Below are 19,939 nucleotides of genomic sequence, written 5' to 3'. Positions count from 1 at the left end.
TAAATAGTAATATATTATTTTATGAAAATAAAATTTTAATTTACAAGTATTTTCAGCTGAATTTATTTTTAACATATATAATATTAATATAATTTGTATTATAAGCATAATTATTTAAATATTGTAAGGTGAAAGTGAAAAGGTGAAAAGATGTTCCTGTAAAAGGTTCACCGCACAATGATGTAAAGATCAGTTGCATGCAATGATGGCTAATCGGTTCCATGACTGGATTTTGGAATGCCAGACACAGCTTTATAAAATGAACCATGAAAGCTAATCAGATTTTTACTGCAAGGATGATTTCATTTTGAGCAGAACCAGTGTTACTCCAAACATTAACTCCAAATTACATTAAAAAGGCTGCTTCACACTGGGGATAATGAAATATGAAATCGGTAGTTTTTCAGTTGATGGAGAGCGTGTAGGTGGATGGGAAAATGGAGGGAGATGAAGGAGAAACTCTGTGGATATTGGGAACACTTATTTGGAAAGCCTTTGTTATGATTGGAACGTCTTCCAGCTGCCGTCACCTTTATTACCACCTGTTTATTGTAGCTTTGAGAGTGATGAGACGATTCAATTTTTTCCCTGCAAGCACATAAACACATGAAATGGGCTTTTTATGACACTTCTAATCCTTTATGAAGTGCATGAACAGACTGTCTGGACCAAAAATATTAGGTTTAAGGCCTCTTAGAGAGGCAAAGAAAAGGGCAAGAATGAAAAACTGTTGTTAATTGCCCTTTCAGTAAGCACTTTAAGTGGTGTCAGATGCAAACAGACACATGAAACAGGATCCAAACCTAACTGCTCCTCAGCTCATTTAAATCGCTAATGAGATACCTTGAAATCATTCCATGCTGAGGTGAAGACGACAACCAATCAGATGAGAGAGAAGAGCAAGGCACCTTTTAACAGCATTTATATGAGACCTAAAAACATAATTAGTTTAAGATCCTTTTTTATGCCAAATGGATTTTTCTACTAGGAAAACAACTAAACTTTTTACCAGTGTCATTTGAAATAGTTTTAGTATATGCCCCTATTAAGTGTAGGTGTCGGGGTCGTTTCTTTTTAAGAAAAATGGTGTGCACTCTTTAAACCCTGCAAATGAAATTCCCAGGTTTTAGTGTGATAAAAAGTCTGTTAATCGGCTTCTGAAAAATGCTCTACATTTGTCTTCATGAACTAAGCCGACGTGTAATTGCTCTTTTGACACATGAATGTGTGTGTTTGTGTGAGAGAGAGCTCTTGAGCGGCCCCAGAGGTAATTTTCACCTGTCTTTGCATGATTTTCTCTCCTGGTGAGATGTAGAGTAACACAGAACAAGTGTAATATCACCTTTCGGAGGTATCAGGGCAGCTTTTATTTAACACTCAATAAATAACACAAACAATTTTCAATATTTATGTGCTACTTTTTTTATCAGCAGTGCCTGAAAATCATCTCAGGTTTCTCTCTCATAAGCATTCTCACGTAATGATAATGGCATAGCTGATAAATCATGTTACATGTTGAAATATACAAGTAAACAAACTTTTTGTTTGTAGTTTCATTATAGTTAAAGGAATAGTTCACCCAAAAATGGAAATTTGCTGGAAATGTATTCACCTTCTGGTCATCCAAGATGTAGATGAGTTTGTTTCTTCTTTGGAACAGATGTTGAGAATTTCAGCATTACATCACTTGGATCCTCTGCAGTGAATGGGTGCCGTCAGTATGAGAGTCTAAAAAGCTGATAAAAACATCACAACAATCCACAAGTAATCCACACAACTCCAGTCAATCCATTAATGTGTTGTCAAGTGAAAATCTGTGTTTATAGTTAACAAATTCATCATTAAGACATTTTTAACTTCCAACCATTGCTTGCTGCTAAAATAGGAGTCCTCTATTAGAGTATATTGCTTTCTCCAGTGAAAATGTTGTCTCGTCTGAATCAGGAGAGAAATATGCACAGATCAAGCACTGTTTACAGGCAGAACAGTCCAAGACAGTTCTAAACAAATATGCTGGTGGATTTTGATGTGAGAGGACAACAGGGGATGGACTTTTTCATTGGAGGAAGTGTTAGTATGGCTTATGGTCTTGTATTTTGGCCAGAAGTAACGTTTACTGTTAAAATACTGGATTTGTTTCTTACAAACACACAGCTGTTCACTTCACAATATGTTAATTGATGGACTGTAGACGTGTGGATTACTTGTGAATTATTGTGTTGTGTTTATCAACTTTTTGAACTCTCTTTCTTACTGACGGCACCCATTCACTGCAGAGGATCCAATGGTGAGCAAGTGATGTAATGCTAAATTTCTTCAAATCTGTTCCGAAGAAAAAAACTCATCTACATTTTGGATAGCCTGAGTGTTTCTTTTTTTCTTTTTTCTTTTTTAGCAAATTTTCATTTGTGGATGAACTATTCCTCACAGTGCAATTTGTAGTAATTTTGCAGCAGCTTTCAAGACATTATTGCCTTCATATTTTGGGCTTTCTATTCTTTGTGTCATGTGAAATGGCTCTTCCCTCTTACTGTAAGAGGAAGTGAGCTCAGTGGTGTGTGTTTAGTACCCCAACTGCTGCTGTAGATCAGACTAGTGGCTCTCCAAGGGGCCGTCAATATGTCCTGTGCAAAAAAAGCAGCCCGTCTCTGGTCCCATGACTCTAACCCTGATAGCTCATGTCTCTCACAGTTCATTTGCAGAGCCATGGATGAAAAGTGTCTATGTGTGTCTGTTTCTCTCTTAAAGTACAGGTACATTCCACCCAAGGTAGTGTGTTTAACCAGGAGTCAATCTGGTTTTCTGCACTGGGGTCGTGATCACCCTATCTCAGCCCAGGCTACAAAGGTAATATCTGAGAGGAGATTGCAGGTGACCTCTCTTCCTCCCTCCCCACTTCTCCCTCTACTGACATTATGCATTCCAACACAATAAGCCATTTGTATTCCACTCATGTATGAAACTCCAGGCTGGCGAGATTACTTTCATCCAAATTATTTTTGTGACCCAAGGACATCCTATCAGTCCTTACCTTTTTAAGCCACTCTTTTCCTCCTTCCTTCATCACAGGCTCCAGTAAGCTGGCAAAGGGAATGTGTGTGTGAGTAGTTTGACTTTTTCCCCCTCTAAGCCGTCTGTTTCCTTTGGCAAACACTGCCGTGTGCTTTCACTGTTTATTAACTGCCTCACGGGTGCTCGAACTTTTCTTGGAGCCCTGTTCATGAAGTTTAACAAGATCTCTCTGTTTAAAAATCAGCTTGATTTAGATTCCAGACGCTGCGGGGTGAGACCTCCGGGGTTCTGCGACCCTCCTCAGGCTCTGCTGGTTAAAGGTTTGTGTCCTCAGTCAAAGTTGAAATATTTATATACCTGAGCTTAGGAGGGTGAAAGAAATAGATGTGAATAATTTGCATTGTTTTGGTTATACTTGTCAATGTAGAACTTTAGTATAATTAATCATTTCAAATATATTTGAAAGAAGTCTTGCTCACCAAGCCTGCATTTATTTGATCAAAAATGAGTAAAAACAGTATTATTGTGAAAAATTATTGCAATTTAAAATAATCATTTTCTGTTTTAATATATTTTAAAATGTCATTTATTCTTTTGACGGCAAAGCTGAATTTTCAGCAGCCATTACTTTTGAACAGTAGTGTATTTTAACATATGTCCACTGTTTATTGCTTCTAACAGCTTACACAAAGCTTTTGTTCAGATTAGAGTGAGCACTAAAACATTTCAGATTACAGCAGAGTCGAGAATAAACCTAGCAAACATGCTAACCAGCCATGACAGCTCAGATTTACACAGTCTTGTGTTTAATTCAGAGCAAAAAGAGAGAGAAAGACATATTGTCAGCGTGTTCTAGCTTTATAAACAGTCCCAATTAGCATGACGGATGGTTCCTGCCTTCGATACCGTCCCACGAGGACGTGAATATACAAGTCCTGTAATGCTACAAACAAACAGACAGGAATTTTTTATTCTTGCCGTCTCGCGCCGAGCCTGCTGTTTTTTATCATACCTGACAACCTGTGCTATTTTAGGGAGAGGGCTTGTGGGACAGATCGACAATGGATTGCATGAGTAGGTGTGGTAGAATGATGAGCTGGAGATGGAAGTGTGAGTGTGTCTGTGTGTTAATATTGAGCAAAGCCTCTTGTGGGATAGAGCCGAGACGTGCAGTGATGTTTTCTCTTTTCCCAGGGGATCTTTCCACATCCTTCCTTTCCTAGCCACTAACCAGACGCTCCTCTTACAGCCAATCTGCCTGACAAATGGGAAGCAGTGTTTAAAATTTTTTTTTTTTTTAAATGTGCTCTATTTCATCTTATTCCAGCAGGTTTGACTTTGATATGCAGCAAAATAGCTCTGTCTCATTAACCCCCGATTTTCTGTTTGATTTCTCATCTGAGCAAGTTCCAGCATATCTTGCCACCAAAATTGAATGTGAGATCCATATCATCCAGTTTGTATCAAAATGATATTAACAAAAACAACATATAATGTTCTTTGCCTTTACCAAAGTAATATGTAGTAAAGCAATGTATCGAAAATTCACTTTATGTCACACTGGTGAGTGATTTAACTTTCTGGCACTGTTCAGTCATCAGTGACAGAAAAAGTTTACATTTTAATTTTTAAAACTTTTTACTTCATCAGAATGGTGCGAAACTTTGTGACTTTTGTGGCATTTGCTTTGTGAACACAAACAAAATTGTGAACATTGTTTGAAATATGATCTTAAACACTTATACAGATCATTGTCAAAAATGACTGCCATAGAAAAATGCAGAGTAGACTCAACTAATGTTTTTTATTTTTTCTAAGATTTTTATTTTAAATAGAAATAAATATTGCATATTTTAGAGGAATAATGCTTAGTACAATGAAATCCCCTAAAAATACAAAATATGAAAGAAATATGTTATAGAACTTAAAGTACAGTACATTAATTTCATTAAAAAATATTATACTTTTGTCTTCAGTCTGTTTTGACTGATAAACAGTATGTGTGATCCCCAAATAAACAGCACTAGAGATTTTAAGAAAAAATGTATTGCCGTAAATATTTCATACCAGCCAAGAAACTGTATTTAGAATATTTTTAAATTAAAAAAATAAATAACTAAAATAAACTCTGGTCTTGAGTGATGCATGTTAAATATCGGCCAATCAAATTTGAGCACCACAACTAAATGTTAAATAAATGTATATTTGAAACCATTGTCTATGTTGGAATTCTTAATAAAGTTACCAGACTCTTTTTACTCTCATCTGGCGTGTGTTAATTTTGGACCCTGCTTCAAATGCTTCATAATTATGCTAAGAAACTCATTATTAGGAACATACCCTGAGGACAGTAATGAGTTTGCCTTTTGTCATTCTATATTTATAAATTAATTTTGCTAGGGTCAAATTCAGCCCTGAGGACATCTGTTTCCACAGCTGTAAATCAGGATGAAAATTAAAGTAAATGGCAAGTGATTCATCACGTGTGTCTATGTGCATGCAAATATCTGTCTGCATGTGTGTTGTACTCTGATGAAGAGCATCTCATGTTAATTGCACAACTTAGATTTATCATAATGTGATCAGTTGATATGCACTTCATGTGTTTATACATAAAAAGGAACACACACACCAGTGCTATCTTTCACATAAATCCACACGGTAACTGCTCATCTTCAGGCCTGATGTTTGATAAACAAGAAAGGAGAAAAAGGAAGAATTATCTTTAGTGATGACAAGAATTGATTTCCAATTTCCTCCAAGAAAAGCTGCATTATCGTGGGCGACTCAGGCCATTTAGTCTACATTACAGCACTAGCCTGAGGCTGTAGATCAAGCCGACAGCTGTCGTAACCTGGACAAGTGCTCAAACTGACGGCGGACTGAGAAAGATATGCAGTCTGAATAGCTCTATCAAACACACTCTGGAAACAGACCCTGAAGAGAAAGAGAGAACGATTAATGTCAGTTTTTTTCATTTGCATGATTGAAGCTGTATAAAATTATAAGAAGCTCTTACAATTTTTACTTTGGAACTGGTTGCCTGGGATAATGGTCAAATATCAATTAAGGCATCATTGCACTTGACCAATCAGAGGCAAGTATGTTTCTGATTGGTCAATCGTTCCGTCCAGCAGTCTGGTATTTTCTTAAATAACTGCATCTGTGTAACTGAGCTACTTTATTTATTTTTTTATTTATTGCATTCAAACTTTAATAGAACAAACTAACATATGTAAATAAGTAATTACAGAATGAGTTACAATTCATACAAAATTATTATAAATACATTTTTAATAATTACAATTATTAATAATGCATATTACGTAGGCCTACAGTAACACATAATACATGTTTGTTTTGGTTTTTTTTACCCTGGAATAACATTTTTAATTCATTCTGATTGTAATCTGTTTTTTAATATGGCAAATGGCTTCTGTTTCTTTCCCAAGCTCCCCACCAAACGTCTGTTCTGGGAGTATGCCAAGTTTGTTAAGCGGGTATGAAAATGGCGGATAGCTTTATGGCAGCAACAAATGCACGTGTACAGCTATCCACTGTAATCACGAAACTATGAAATATGAAAAGCGAAACTATGAAATAGTAAATTACAACTATTTGCAAATCACATCTCGCCATAATATTTGAGTCGTGCTGCCGTCTATTCTTTATAATAAATCTTTCTCATGTTCTTTTCTTTAGCTATCATTTCCAGAGGCAGCATATCAGGTGAGGCGTCAGACTCAGATAGTGCCGCTCTATTAGACTCTTTTCTGTATAAGAGTGTATTTTTATCTTGGGCTTTGGCAGGCAGAATAAACGGAGGCTCATTAGTTTGCTGTAATGTCTCTCACTCTATGGTCTGTGAACACGCCGTTGTTTGGCATATTGAGGAATGACCTGAACAGTGTGTACAGAGCTGGAACTGAATACCGGCTTGTCTCTGCGTTGTTGCATCGTGGGGGGATTTAGAGATGATGCAGGGATTTAGTGGCAGTGGATAAATATGTGTGTGCTTCTGTAAAATCACTTTAACCGGGCTTTTGGGAAATGAAGTATGTATGTCTGAAACAGTACGGCTGTCTCCACAACAGTTTGAACTTGTGTTCCCCAGGTCTGAATGCAGTGGCTGAAAGGGTCATCCCTTTGGCCTTCATTTGGACAACCTGCTGTTGCAGGGTTTCAGTCGCCTTAGAGCGGCCCTCCATCGTGCAATCTCAGTGAAAATTAGAGGAATGCTGCCAGTTAAATAGGGTTTGTCATATAATTAAGAAAAGTAGCACCAGGTGCCAGATTAACACCAATAACTTGAAGGTATCTGTAAGTGTTCTCCAATTTTAATCAGAGTTCTTCTTCAAATATCCCATTGAAGTTTTTATACTGTGTTTCAGAATACAATTAATTTATGAAATATGCTTTAAAAAACTGCCCTTCGACTCCTGTTCGGATAAGTGCAAATAGGACTAAGCAGTGACCTTGAAATTGAGGATATTGTAGGTTGCTCTCTAATTTTGATTTCCATTGTATATGTATATATTATTTTATAAATTGTAAGTAATTTTATATAATAGATTTTTAATTTGTTATAAATTATAATAATTTAACTTCAATTTAATTATACGTAAATGACTTTTAAAACCCTGTTTACAAAGTTTTTCCAGAAAAAAAGGTTATTGGTGTATATTACATTTTTTTATGAAAATGTGAGTGGTGTTCATCCATAAAACACAAGTCAGATTGTTAAGAAAAGAATTATGACACTTCTCCTCTAAAAGCCACATTTATGTCTGTAGAACAAATGGTGCAGGACAAGTTAAAAATATCCTTAATATGTAGCTTCCAAACTGCCCTGTATCCTTTTAAATCTTAAATATCATACTGAAACCTCAAGAGGTGACACAGGGCAGTGTTTTTTATCGCCATGACTGAAAATAAAATCTACTGATATGTAAACAAAAGCACTTTCCATTTTATCAGGGAAATCTTATTTTGGAGGGCACATCACGAGGGACATTTCCCTTAATGTCCTCGCCTCTTGACAGGTTGTGGTCTGATATATTCCCATGTAGACTGATAAAACATGGACGATTCATCTGTAAACCCTAGAGCTTGTCTGATAACAGCATCACTGATGAACAGGCCTCTGTTAAACCGGTCTGGACTGTTTGCCACTTAATTCAAGAACATAAGCATAACCCATTAGTTTCTCATTTCAAAGGCTCCTATTTGTGTCGACAAGCATCTTGTGCGCAGGCAGCAATTTCCTGCCAAATGTCTGCCTGGATTTTACATCGTTTCAAATAATGACAGCTGCATGATGCATGAAAAGGGGAGAGTTAAAAGGATAGTTCACCATCAGTTGCTGTTTAATTTTTTCATACTATGGAAGTCAATGGGAACCAGCAACTGAAGGTGTACTATCCCTTTAATACACAGAGTCTTTCAAATGTCAAGCAGTCTGCTGTTCAAGTACACACAATGCCTGAGTCACAACATAAAAGACTTTATTAAGGCGTCTAATGCAAATCCCATAGATATTAAACCGTGTTAATTTTTAAGAACATTTAAAACACTTACCCCTCCTTACATACTGTATTTACTTTTTATGGATCATTTATGGACATAGTGCTGTTCGATCTATATTTCTTCCTTTTACAGTGACTTTTTGACTAGCCTAACTACTGTGTGACAGCATTTACAATTGATAAATCTGCTTCGATAGGGACTTTCTTTTTAATAGACGCTCTACACTATGAATCTGATATAAAAAAGACTCAAATGAGGACCTTTTGTGGGGGAGGGGTTGACTGATAATGGAGGAAACAACTCTGATTATTGAGTGATGATTTAGCTTATACGGCCAGCTAACATCGGATCGATTGAATAATAAAGACTGTGAGATTAAATGAGGGGCATCACACAGCCACAGGCAGAAAAAAAGAAGGTGAGAGACCAAAAATCAATAGAAAGAAATTTATTCTCAGCTGTATTTTTTAAAAGCGTGTTAAAAACTCCGGGCGGCAGAAAAGAGCACTTATCACACAATGAATGACCCGCAGATATAAGCCCGGTTTAATGGGGTGTCTGGGAAAGCCATTAAAAGTGCCCAGCCATCATTAATGGAGATCTCATATCGTGTCAAATGGGCTTGTTCAGGCATCAATTCACACATTGTAGTAGCTGTTACAGCTAAATTCAATCAAAATCCCAATAACCCTCTTTTAGTGGTACTTAATTAAAACACGATCAGAATGAACTCATCAATCAGGAAATCATCAACAAATGTAGAAAAACTACTAACAATACCATTTACTCCTTGATCGGGAAATATTGCATATTAGGAAAAAATATTTTTGTTGTTGTAGTTATGGAGTTATGAACAGGCCCGCACAGAGCCTGCACTTCCAGAAAGCTCCACAGATTTTCATAGCATTGGAATGCGTGTTGTTTACAAAGTTGAACACATCCTTGTGTGTATGCTTCTATGAAATGTTTTGGATCATTTTATAGTGCTTTCACTTACCAATATGAGAGCACTACTTTCAGCTCCATTCTACCATATTTAAATCCATTAAGCAGATTTCCCCTCAAAATAAGCAGTGAAAATGTGGAAAAATCGGACTGGGCCTGGACATGGGGTGCTGATGGAAATGAAGTCTGAGCTGAAGCTGTTTCTCACTGCGAGGACATGTCATGGCCTGAGTTTGTCGCCTGGCTATATTCACATTTTTTTTCCTGTTCTTACTATCATGCAATTTATAGTGTCATATAAATGCTCTCTTGGTTTTAGGCATGGTACTACACAATTAAGCATCCAGTTAGTTCGAGGTTGGAACTGAAAGCTGTGTGACCATTTTTTTGGAGCGATATTTTAGAAGTTTTTACGGTGGTGAGATAATGAGCACAACTGCTCTGAGCAAATCCTATTTGGGGATCCCATGTTAGATCAAAAACCTCACATTACTAGTCTCTATACTCTATACTGGGTTACTTGTATGATGCATGAGGAGAAGGGGTGAACATTTTAGATGACATTTTAAAGATGATAATAACTACCTATAAACATATAGACACAAACACACCAGTTTAAATGCAGACATTGCAAACTCTAGACATCCCTTTTTCTCCATCTTTACTGGACATACATCTTTTCACTTGTGAAGGTCAATTCATTTCACAAGTAATTGCACTTCAAGGTTCTTAATTTTAATGAGACAGTTAATCATTTAATTCCCAACCATATCAATAAACCCTGTCAAAATTATTCTTTATTAACATCATAATTGTCAAACCTCATTAGAGCAAATGGGCAGTTATAGTGTATAGCGGAGCCCAGGTAATGAAGGGTGGGATCCAATCGCTGTTCAGGGCCTTTAATTCCTGTTTCTCACGCTGTGAATTATCCGTCCTCTGTGGAAAGCATTCTGATGCTGTAGACCATCATGAAGACACTGGAGCTGGAAATTACATGTTTAAATCACAAAACATTAATCACCTTTTCTCATTAAGACCAAATCAATCAGATCTGTCTATCATTATGTACAAAAAACGTAGACGAGAGCAAATATAAGTTAATACTGTCTGCAATCAATGTGTTAATTTTCCCCAGAAAAAAAGTTAAATGAATGAATAAATGAAAGAATGAACAAATGAATGTAAAAAGAAAGTACTGTCTTAAAAATATTACAATAAAAGGAGATAATTTTCTATATTTGTTTTTAATTTTGGTTTGACTGTAACTTAGTAACAATTGTAAGAATGGTATCCTTACTGGGAATAGAACAGAATAGAATACAATAGAATGAGATCAGCAAACCTGCTCTTACCATAGTCATTTTATTGTCTTGTTAAGACCCTCATGAGGCCTACAGTCTAAATCAAGTGTATAAAACGCCCATGATGTCAGACCTAAAATCAAGGCGACCGCATATATTCATTCTTCATTCAAGATTCATTCTTCATTCTGCCTTCTTGTTCAATTCCCACAACGCATAAGACTCGTAATAGATTTCATGTTCACCTTGCGCATGTCAGCAGAAGTAAAAAATCTGGTGAAGCACGCGACTCACACTCTGCTCCTGAATATTTCAGGATTTAGATTACCTGCAGCAGCATTGCTGAAGATTTGTCGGAGCACCTCAGACAGGAGTGTAACGTAAAAACCAAGCAGGTGGGGTTTGAATTAAAGATGAGCCGTGGGGTTTAAGAAAAGGATTTGACATGAATTTTGGATCTGAATCTGCTCATCTGGCAGATTCAGATCAAAAATTCAAAAATGCAGTTACACACTTGGCCCCTGGGTGGTACTGCTCACCCGTGAATATTTGTGTTGAGGGCAACAGCACTTTAAACGCTGCTCTAGTAACTTGTATTTGGGCTATGCTTGTTTTTCCAAAATATTTTACTCAGCATCCAGAATAGCAGTGATCTCTTAATATAAACTAACAAATAAATGTTAAAGGAACGACCAAACTAATTTGTATGGCTCGTCATAAACCACGGAGCCATAAAACGGGTGCATTTTAGGTCTGGCTTCTGGTAACGTGCGTATAGTACCATATTCATATTACATACTTATGATGCAAATATTGCAAATACATTTAGTACAGTACAATCATTGCTGATGTACAAAGTCATATACATTTTGATTTTACTTGATATGTCTATATTTGATGCAAGTGGCACAGTGAAACATTTAGATGGGCTTTAGCTGCTGGTTATTTTTGTTTGATACATTTAAATTTTTTTACAATTGGGTTTAGAGCAAACATTAATTGGAGGATCCTTTACCGTTGCAACCCCCCTGCTGAAGACCCTTTCATACAGGTTGGTGACATATTTGAATCTTTGCTGTAATGGACGTAAACATATTCAGGATTTGAGGTTGTGGATGAGCTATTAAAAAACATATTTTTCTGAATTTGATGTGCATTGATTCCTCTCAGTGTCTGTCGTATCTTATTAGTTCACCCCAAAATGGAAAATTCTGCCATTGTTTGCACTCTACATTTTGTTTAATTTGGAGAAAGCAATATTGAGGACTCATATTTTAGCCAGAAGCAATGGTTTGAAGTTAAAAACGTCTTAAGAATGAATTTGTTTATGACAAACACACAGCTATTTGCTTCACAACCTGTTAATGGATGGATTAGAGTTGTGTTGATTACTTGTAGATTATTGTGATGTTTTTAACAGATGTTGGGACTCGCACGGCACCCATTCACTGCAGAGGATCCATTGGTGAGCTAGTGATGTAATGCTACATTTCTCCAAATCTGTTGTGATGAAGAAGTAAAGTCATCTACATCTAGGATGCCTGAGGGTGAGTACATTTTCAGCAAATTTAAATTTTTGGGTGAGCTATTCCTGTAATGTTCAAATAGACCTAGAACACAGGCTATAGACAAAGTGTTGTAGGAGTTCGCCTTTACATATCAGGTTGGACTAAGTGTAAAAAACAATATGTTGTAGTTCACAGAAGGTAACACCTTTATTGTTTTATTCTTACATCCTCTGGTACTATTTTTTTGTTTGTCTTCATTTATATGCTACCTGCTGTAATTATGATAACATATGCACTTTCCACAACATAACATATGTAGGTTGCTTTGGTAATCATCTGCCAAGAAAATAAATGCAAATGTAATTAGGCGGTGTGATTGGATTATACAGTATGGCACAAATATCTCTGAACGTGAATGGAATTAGAACAGCGCTTTATTGCCACTTTAGAGTGCAGTAGCTTTGGGTTTCGAGCTGAAAGCAGGGGTTCTGCCGGCCTGCTTGTCTTGGCACAGATGGAGTTTGTCTTGGATTGAGGAGTCGACCATCAGAAAATCAATGAACCGTACTGTGATCTATAAGTAGTGTTCATTTCCATAATCACACACAGGCTTTTAATGGGGGTGCTGAAGAATTTTGTGGCCCTCACACTTTCTCTTTCTCTCTCACTCTCATTTCCTTATGCACACATACATATTCACCCCATTTTTAATTCTCAATTTAAATGGGTCTCAACAAACAGAATTTGATAATCCTGCCCAAATTCAGTGTGAATCCCAGCAATCTGTGGACTCTCTTCAGTCATACCATGTGTTCTCTGTCTCCTCTCACTGTGTGTTTGGAGCATGTTCAATTAAATTTCAACTTGATTTATTATTTATGTATTTAAAAACATTAGCCCCTTTAACTTTAATGAGTTGATTAATGATAGGGCTGGGTATGCACTTTTCCCGATTAAAGTCTGATTCACAAGCTTTCCAATCAGTAGCTGTATGCACAAATTATTCCATTCATACATTCTGAATATATTTATATACTCCACCCACAAGTAGATATGTCATCTTCATGTTGAATCGGTTACTAGCTTGACAAATTCAGGTTATTTAAGGAATCATCACATTTGAATGTTTCCTTAAAAGAATTGGCTAAAAGAACCATTTGTTTGTGAGTCAGTTAGACTACTGGTTGCACTGTTACTGATTCATTGGGGGAAAAAAAGGGTTCATAAGAGTTATTTGTTTGTGAATCGGATTAAATCGATAACACTGTATGTAATGTGAGGACAACTCAGTAGAAATTATTATATATTTTTTAAAGTTTCTGTGTCTTGGTAAACTGTTTTGCATCTATCACATTCTGACGCCAACCTCAGGTAAAATATGATGACTTTTGCCAAGAGGCTGTAGTTTTATCAGTCGATCCTTTCAGAGTAGATTTTAAGCTATATTTCACATGTCGCTATGGTTAAAATATGCCATTTCAGTACTTGCTCATCTTCCTTGTTGTATTTACATATAGTCTGATGTCACTTGTATCATAGACTTAACTTACAGTAAGATGTAGTGTTTGAGGATGTTTTGTATTTTTAGCATTTTTATTATTGAGTTTTTTTATATTTACTGACATTAACTGATTGTAACATTCGCCTACGTTTGCTTCTAATGCAATTGTATCTGACTCGATTAATTTGGTTTGTCAACAATGTTTGAGGCAAAGTTTTAAAGCTTTAGGCTAAGCATTTTCTGAATAAATGAGCAAAAACCACAAGTGTTACAATTATCCCTGCTACATAATCAATAATAATAAGATTAGATAAATCAACTTCTGGTTCCTCACAGCAGGGACGGAGGAGATGAAATAGGCTGCTTCAGATTTCCACAGCTGTATATTCTATATCACAGCAGGTTGTTTAAATTCCTATCCAGTATGGCTACATCTCATCTCCTCTCCTCATTCAGTATTCTCTGAGCACTTTCTGAAACCCAGACGGGCAGGCAGACAGATGAAGGTGTATTTGTCCGTAGGCTCCCTTTCTTTGCCTTCCTCCACCTCATTAAATACAGCATATCGCTTCCCTTTATCTCCCCTTCCTCCCTTTCCTCTGTTTACTGCTCTCTGTCTGTATCTGTGTCTCATGTTTCCTCTTTTTAACTTGCTATGTCAATGCTGTGTAAAGATGCTCTCTGTTGCTCTGAGGGGCTGTTTGTGTTTGTGTTTGAGTGCCCGTGTCTTCATCTTCTTTTGAACATTCCTATTTCTTTCTCCACATGGATAGATACAGCCTGTCTGGGATTGAAGCAAAATGTTGGTCGTTTGTTTTTCCCAGTGATTTTCTCAGGAGAGAATTTCTAGTGAATGCAGCGCATCTTTATAAAGCAAGTCTTGGCAAAGTAGTGCTGAATGTTATAGCACTTTATCTGTGAAAACAGTGAAAATTTCTGTTCCATGTTATTATGTTTATTTTATTTATTTATTTTTTTGTAGCATTTTGCTAAATATTACTTATTTGTTTCCATTTATTACCAGTTCATTTCTGCTTTTCCCTGTGATCCTGAATACTTTTCCATTTGCGTTTCCATTATTGATATTCACAGGTGTTTTACCCATGTTTTGAATTGCATCGTGTTATGTTTAAGGCATAAAGGACATGCACTGTGCGTAAACTTAACATATAATTTTTTGGTAGACAGTTATCAGTACGTTTTTCTCATTTTTCATTAGATGGAATTATATTAGTTTTTTTGTATCTGGATTTACTTGATGTGAGCATCAATATTGGCCTTTAAAAATCTATATTAGTTGACTACTCAAATCATGATTTGGAAGAAGAACCTTGTTTGGGTCATTCAGATATAGCCATTATATTTTGTTCTTTGGTCAGTTAGGTGTAAAGGAAGACATTTGAAACCAGAGTAGCCCCATCCTATTTGCACTTAGTAGCTGTTGTATTTTGTATTTTGAGCAGCCATACGTCACTCCTGTGTGTAAAGTCTCCTTTAACCCATGTAATGACTGCTGTGATATTGAGGTTGTTTGAATGATGGCTGGTTTGAGCCATGCTTTGATGCTCATTGAGTGCTGCGGCAGCATCAGATGACCTGACAGGTATCAGGTAATAATGAAGCAGCATAGCAAAGTAGGATTGGTCTCAAGTGCGCTCTCTCTCTCTTTTTCATTGTTTCTTGCTGTGTGTTCCACCTCTCGGTTCTGTGATGAATTATATATAGGATTCAGTCTGGCTGTACATTGGCTTTGGTTCAAAGCTCAGGTTCTTGCATTTGTGTGTTTGTGCATGTGTGTGCATGACAGTGGTCTGTACCTCACATTTTCTTTACAATTATGCTTTTTAAAGCATATTTCCAACACCATTTATTTACTCTTTTCCGAAAGCTAGTGTGCTGTCCAAAACAGCACTGAACCCTACTGACTTTCATTGATGTCATGTTTTAGTAAAATCTTTACTTTTGGTCAAAGCTGAAAATTAATTAATTAATTAATCTTTCTTTCTTTCTTTTTCAGCCAAATATTTTAGTTTGCCGAATTTTTGGTGCATCGCTAATTAAAAATATACTGTTTTCCAATATTTGTGTGTTTCAGTATGATAATGTAAAAGTCAGTGAGGGCCAGTGTTGGTTTGGACCCCATTGACTTTTATTTTATGAACAAAAACAGTTTAAATATTCTTAAATATATCTGTTCCACAGAAGAACAGGTCATGCAGGTTTGGAATGAATAAATAATGACATAACTAGGCTCTGGACTGAGACCAAAATGGTTGCATATGCGACAATTTTGTGAGAATGTGCGCGTTAGTGCATGGTCTGCTGTGCTCTATACAGTGCACGCTGCAGAGCTGAGCACAGTGCAGCAGGAGTCCGATTTCACTGGTCACATGAAGAGACTGAGAGATGCACTTTCAGTGTGAGCACTTTGGGTGTATAGCCTGGTTTATACTGACCGCCAGTGGTGTGCGTGTAGCTTATTCGAGCCCCTGCCCCTGTCCCTTTAATTGCCGTTGCTAATGTGCTCTTTCGGTCCGATCTAGGTGCCGCTGGACCGTGATTTCAACCCACCACCCCCTTTTTGTTTGCATTTTGAAAAGCCTGTTGTCTTTGCTGTTTACCTCACATTACACTGTGGAGGCTTTCTTAAAAATGGTTTTAATTTGATTCCTCAGTGTTTTCTAAATATTCTGTAATTTAGTAGTAGATATATAATACAGCATGTGGTGTATTCCATGCCTCGTCTTATTAGTTTTTGTTAATAAACGTTATGTAAGCTTTAGTTTGTCATTGTAGCCTACTGTTTTAGTGTTGTTGTGCTTTTCAGTTAAGAATAACAATGAATTCATCTTTAAAACATTTCACAAAATTCAAATCACAAATAATACTGATGAAAATGAGAGGGTTGAATGTTAACCACTTTTTTTTTTTACCATATAACTATAAACTATGATAAAAGAAAAAACTATTCATCAGCGTGCATTGATTAATCCCATGTTGTAGCAAAATAAATAAATAAATATAATAAAATAAATAGTGCAACCAAAAAAAAAAAAAAAAAAAAAAAGGGGGCAACCAAAGATTTATTTATTTTGGTAAATAAAAGCTAAAGTTTTTACAGAAGTTCTCGAAGTCTCACTGTAATTACAATTCTACAAACGGGAAGGTAAATGCACTACACAGACATCCCAGGTCACACTGTTTCCATGGCTGGACAGCAGAGGATTGAATTTGACTCTTGGCCATAGTAAATGTGTTGAAAGATTTAGAGCAGTCTCTATCCAAGAGAGCTCCTCACTACTCCTAGGTTTTCTGTGTAAAACAGTCTGAGGAGTTTATCTTCGTGACAAATGTGAACTCTTGGCTTGGTGCTGATTAGCACTGTCAAAACATCTTTGTGTTTCATTTATGGCCCTCCTTCCATTTATGGTCTCCTCTTTCCTTTTCCTTTTTAGTCCGTTTCGGTTTTGACCTTCCTGTGTAACAAGTGAACTGTTTGTGCTGTTATGCTCTTGTTTAAAGGCCTCCTGTCTGGGTTTAAATGTGCAGGCTGCTTCTGTGTGTTGTCTGCTGCCAATCAATGTCGTTATGTCCGCTTCTCAGAAACTCAAACTGACATCACAAGCCCACCTATAGATTCTTCTGTTCAGATGAAGTGAGCCATTTTGCCTGGGTTTGAAAAATCAGATAAGCTTAAACCGAGGTTGAAAGACTCGGTTTTCATGGTTGATTAGGAGAATGCTTTTTTCCTACTCCAAGCCTTTTCAGTGTCATGACTCTAATCAGTTGCTTTTGAAAGCTAATCATGGTTATTCCACTGATAGCATGTGTGCGCGAGTGCAGTTTCTGCCCATGTATTTGTTTGTTTAATGTGTGAATAATCTGAGAATGGTTTGTGAGCGTTTGTGGAAAAACTTGTTTGTGTGTTTGCATGTGGGTGAAAATGAGCTGTACGGGCCTTTTCTCTAGTGACAGACACTCATAGTGAAAAATAAGGGAGGCATAAGTAGGGATACATGATTCAGGGATATATCCAAACCATATTAGTTATCGGCCTATATTAGATTTTATTTTATTTTTTCATTAATAGGTTTTGGACAATATTTTTATTGTTCATGCTAATTTCCCCTATTTGTACATATAAATTACTATTATTGTTTAAAAACATTAACATTATCTTTAGTAAATCTCAAAATAATTATAAAATGAATTTTCATACTTTATAATTTTAGCGTGTTATTTAATTTGTTTAGACAAAATAGTATAGAATTTATGCAATATCTGCAATTTATCATGCAGAATAAATTCTTTCAGTTTACGCTTACAGTGTGAAACAGATTGTATATCCACAGAAAAAGACTAAAAATGCAACAGTATAAAAACAATAAAATGGTTTAATATCGCATTATATGTAATTTTACTGTAAAAATATTGTAAAATGTATGGTTTTTGGAAGTAGTGTGACACAATACATATGGTTATTTTATTTAAATAGTTTTGTTTTGTATTATATGTTTGATTTACGTTTTTGTTATCAATAATGTTCATTAGGGTGTTTTGTATTACATTTTCTGGTTGTTAATGTTTATTGCATTATTTTAACGTCGTGTGTTACCCTGATGATGTTTTGACTTTGTTTGCATGACCCTGTGTACCAACTATATATGAATATTGGCCATTTTTTATAAGCTGTAAAATATACAGGCACCAATGTAACACCAGAAATATTGTCACAGTGAATTTCCACAGCTGCCAGTTTTTTAATCATAAATTTAATGGGATAGAAGAGGTTTCTCTTTCAGCAGGCTAGATTTTGGAAAAAAGAGAGGGAGGGGGAAGGGGGTGCATGAAGAGAGCGCTGAAATAGAATTCATTAGTTCTAAGGATTCGCCAGTGAAAGAGTTTCCTCCATTTCCCGCTTACTCCTTTTCATCCAGATGGAACGTAAACAAACACAATCAGAGGCAAATGGGTGCAAATGCGATGTGGCAGAGGAATTGAGCTTAATTTATTAGCAGTGTTTACACAACCCCTGTTTCCTTCACCCAGCTAACACAGCTGACTTCGTGTAAATGAAGGAAATCATCAGGTTCATGCAAAATGTAAATAATTAATCCTGACATAAATAGATCGGGCCATTATGAAAAGCAACTCTGAGTTGATTCAGCCTGGCTGCTTTAAATGAGAGTATTGTGTGGTTTGACAGTGAGAAATCAATTCCGAGCTCTCGTGTGGTGTATAATGTCACTTGAGGAGCGAGACATCTATTGGCCTTGAAGCTGGCGGTAATGATGTTTTTCCTGTCAGAGCTTTGAAAGAATAAGAAGTCAGACCTGCCCGCGATTATTTTTCATGTAATGGTGCAGCCCAGAGCAGCAGATTCAACAAACAATTTCAAAACAAATCATACTTCTTATCATTCTCACACTTAAAATTCATGGAAAAGATTATAGTGTTTATAATCTTGTTATTACAGAGGATGAAATGGCTTAGATTCACAGGGTCAAGCTAAATGACTCCACTGAGGGAAAGTGGTTATTGATGGCTCCAGCGTTTCCTCATCAATATTTGTTCCTGGCAGAGAGGCACTGTGTGAAATATTTATTTCGGTTCCGTTCCATCAGTGGCATTCCATTCTCATTCACATTCCACTCCATCGTGTGCCATTAGAATTCTGGAGGGTTCCAGCCTTCCACGGGGTCTTGATCAACAATGGGAGTCTTCGCTTTCCCTGGCAGACTCCAGCTGAGAGACGAGCTCTTCCAGCACATTCTGTGCAGCCGGTGTCTCGCAGAGAACCGAACGAGTGGTATTTCCTGCTCTCTTTCTTCCTCAACCTAATCCCTGTTCACATGCTCTCTGCTTTTCATCAGAGAGAGAGAGATTGGGAAGTCAGACCTTAGCTTTTTTTTTTAAAACTGAGAATACACTTCTTGTGAATCTCTACAAATATTTGATGCTGGTGGATTAATTGACACTAGATTTGTATTCGTTTACAAAATAAAGTGTGGGATTTCTTGATTTGCAGTGCTGTGATTTCCACAGGCTTATCTGAAACCTTGTTCTGAATGTCTTGAATCTCTATCATGTTTTAGGCCTGTTTCACATTGCATGCATGACTACAAGTTGTAGTAATTTCCTCT

The 19,939-nt window shown here is 36.6% G+C and overlaps 1 long non-coding RNA gene across 2 annotated transcripts; it reads left to right on the top strand.

Annotated features, from left to right (window-relative positions):
* Positions 1–3,188: 3,188 nt before the first annotated feature.
* On the top strand, positions 3,189–12,228 carry LOC107699257 (uncharacterized). Of its 2 annotated transcripts, XR_001635444.1 has the most exons (4): positions 3,189–3,332; positions 6,715–6,741; positions 11,775–11,838; positions 12,208–12,228. It is a non-coding gene; the product is annotated as an uncharacterized LOC107699257 (long non-coding RNA). The 2 variants fall into 2 exon arrangements; XR_001635445.1 differs by lacking the exon at positions 6,715–6,741.
* Positions 12,229–19,939: the final 7,711 nt, after the last annotated feature.

The sequence above is a fragment of the Sinocyclocheilus anshuiensis genome, unplaced genomic scaffold (assembly GCF_001515605.1).
Source record: "Sinocyclocheilus anshuiensis isolate Anshui unplaced genomic scaffold, SAMN03320099.WGS_v1.1 scaffold334, whole genome shotgun sequence".
In the NCBI taxonomy this organism is placed as follows: domain Eukaryota; kingdom Metazoa; phylum Chordata; class Actinopteri; order Cypriniformes; family Cyprinidae; genus Sinocyclocheilus; species Sinocyclocheilus anshuiensis.
This window is presented reverse-complemented; position numbering and strand designations above follow the sequence as displayed.